The sequence below is a fragment of the Cavia porcellus genome, unplaced genomic scaffold, assembly GCF_034190915.1.
Source record: "Cavia porcellus strain 051 isolate PalLab524CR breed Dunkin Hartley unplaced genomic scaffold, mCavPor4.1 scaffold_10, whole genome shotgun sequence".
Classification (NCBI taxonomy): Eukaryota; Metazoa; Chordata; class Mammalia; order Rodentia; family Caviidae; genus Cavia; species Cavia porcellus.
The window spans coordinates 84,500,519-84,503,566 of NW_026947493.1; the positions used below are offsets into that span (position 1 = coordinate 84,500,519).

The 3,048-nt window shown below is 52.2% G+C and overlaps 1 non-coding gene across 1 annotated transcript; it reads right to left on the bottom strand.

Moving 5' to 3' along the window:
* Nucleotides 1–2,232: 2,232 nt before the first annotated feature.
* Nucleotides 2,233–2,369, bottom strand: LOC111754645 (small nucleolar RNA SNORA2/SNORA34 family). Its single transcript, XR_002789327.1, has one exon. It is a non-coding gene; the product is annotated as a small nucleolar RNA SNORA2/SNORA34 family (small nucleolar RNA).
* Between the last annotated feature and the right edge of the window lie 679 nt (nucleotides 2,370–3,048).

Sequence of the window (3,048 nt, forward strand, 5' to 3'; positions counted from 1 at the left end):
CAGGAGGGGCCAGGAGGGGCCAGCAGGGGCCCACAAGCCCAGCCCCCACACTAGGGTGGGGACGAGACTCTGGATGGGCAGGAAGGGCTTCCTGTTTCTGAGATCCGAGGGTAGGCAGAGGAGTGAGGCCAAACTCAAGACCTCTCTCCTTGTCAGGACCCCCAGACAGTTACAGGAGCTGGGCGATGCCTCCCGGGCTTCAGGAAAAGGCTGGGTCCTGATGCCCAGAACAGAGGAAAAAAGAAGGGGCACAGAGCACAGAGGGGATGGATAGATTTGGAATCTCGGTCCCTGTCCGAGGTCCTGACCAACTATGGGCCCCCCCAAGGGTGGGCTGTGCCCCCAGGAAGCCAACACAGATGCTAGCACAACCGCAGCATCTGCAGGGAAAGAACCACTGCCCAGGAGCAACCAGGGCCGCCCCGCCAGCTGGCCACATGGCAGGAGCGTCAGCTAGAGGAACAGACATGAGACCTCTCAGGCACCCCAATTTCAGCATGAGCTGTGTCACTGGGGAGTCCAGCTTGGCCTGGAAGTGACCCCGGGACCAGCGAGAGCCCGGTGCAACCCGACGTCAGCCTGCAGATCCAAGCTTTCGAGACCAGAGTGGCCCTTGGGAGGAGGCGACAAGTCGACAATGAGATGAGGAGGAGACAGAGAAGCTCCTGGAAGGGGACAGGAGTTCATGAACTGCGTCCCTGTGCACTAACATGCGCACACCCCCATCAACGAGTGATCTGGCTCTGCAGGACACTGCGTCGTTCGTTCTTAGGTAAAAATCTGTTCTGATGACTTCCTGTCGTTATTTTCTGAAGGTGTAAGCTAAGGAATATGAAGTGGGATTCACAGCAGTGACCCGTGTGGCCCCAAGGTCCTGAGTGCAGTTGGCTCAGCTCCAGTCCTGGTCCTCTTGTCCTCGAGGGTGCAGCCCATACATTTTGGAGCCCGGGCAGTGCCTGTCGATATCCAGCACTTAAAAAATCCCAGCAGACTCCGCGCCTCCTGCAGACTCCCCGCTGGCTGTTTCCTGCCCCTTCTTTGCCACTCTCTCTCCTCTCGGAGCCCACTTGACGCAGACCGTGTGTGCTGGGTCACACAGTTGCTGGCTAAGGCCAGCGACCCCCAGACCCGGCCCGTTTGCCTCGGTGCACTGCTCCATCCCGGGCCCCTCACAGACGATGCGACTGCGCCCTGTCACTCACATGCATTCGCCCCACCTCCTCGGGGACAGCAAGGAAGCTGAAACATGCAGCTGCTGTGAGAGTGTTACAGGCACCTGAGCCAGTTAGAAATATTATAGGCAGTCAGACAGGGCTGGGCCCTTGGGGAAGCTGGCACAGAGGACCAGATGTCGATGACCTTGGAGGGACACACACCTCTGGCTGTGAGCCACATCTCAAGGCAGAAGGCAAAACAAATGCAACCACACCCTTAAGTATAATCCTTAGGGGTTAGGTATGGATCACCTTGAGAAGTCAGGAGTCACCATTCCAATCCCTAGGGAAGAGTCACTGCTCTCTAAGAATGTCCGCTTGCTACGTGGCTTGCTTCCCCATTTCTCCCCAATGTAATCAATTTTACCTGAACTACTGATCTCATTGGCTAACTATAGTTATGTCCCACCTTATGCCCATCTGCTTTGTGAGTTTCCAGTCCCCCCCAACCCATGGTTTCACTCTATAAAAGTCCCTGGAAAAGATAGGAGTCCTTGGCAACCCGCTCAGGACCCCTTCTGTCTCTCTTCAGACAGAAGCTTTCTTTTTTCAATTTTTATTTTAAATGGGGTAAAATTAAACACCATAGAACAAAATAAGACATAAGAAAGCAATGTAAGAAATATAAATTTCAAAGCTAGATGACCTGAGATCTTCACTATCTATCATATTGTCTCGTTTTCCTCCAAATAGTTGTCCATGTCTTCACATACAGAGAATTCATACAAAACAACATAGTACAAAACTGATCCGAACAGAATGAGGAAGGCGATTTAGGTTTTCAAAACCAGACAATAGGGAAGTCACTAATGCCTGTCATAGAGTCTCTCGTTCTCTTCAAAATAGCTGCCCATACTTTCATGTATATTGAAATTCAACAAAACAAAACAGGCAGGAGGGAGGGGTTGCTTGGTTTCCCAGCACTTCAGGGCCCAGTAAACGCCAGTGGCTCTGTCCTGGACCACCGCATCCTGCCTCGCTCACAGCTGCTCACCAGGGTGGAGGAGGGGTTGCTTCAAGCTCTTTCTTCCTAATGAACTGACCATTTCACTCCCCAAGTTCTGAAATGGCCAACAGACCATAGAAAGACATCTCTTTAGGCTCTTGCTTGAAACCAACAGCATCAGGAAACTTCTAGCCTTGATTCAGGGCCAGCAGAAGCTTTCTGTCTCTCAATAAATATCTTTTACTCTTCACCTCCGTTGTTCCTAAAATTCTTCAATTTTAGAGAACATGAGCTTGTCTGGGACACAGTAGTCCAGGAGTTTCATTCCCCTGATCAAGAGTGGCACAGTCAAATTGGCAAATGCGACACAGCAGAGCTCTGAGTCCCCTCCTCCAAGCTGGCTGTGAAATGCACATCCTTGAGGGAACTTTCCTATCCCCAAGACCGAGGCTTCTCTGTGATGCAGTCCTGGGCTGCAGCAGAAGGATGGGAAGGACAGCTCCGAGTTCCCCCAGGAGCACTGGAAGCACCTACGCCACGTGGAACTCCCTGCCACACGGAAAGTACCTGCCACCGTGGCCAGGTAAATACTAAAGCAAAGATCGCAAGCCACATTGATCTGTAAGGTCATTACGCCTTCAAATTACCTTATAAATAGTGGGTCCTTCTGTGGTGGAAACACCCAGAATCCTGTCTTCCTGTTTTATTCCTATATTTTTGATCCAAACATTACACTGTCCAGCAGTCGCCAGGCTGTACAGCAGCACATGGGACAACTTGCTCCTGTGTGACTGTGCCTCGCGCCCACTGATCAGGCCTTTCCACACCCGCCTTCCCTCCGCTCTCCGCTCCCGGGAACTATCACCACTCTCACCTTCCAAGAGAGGA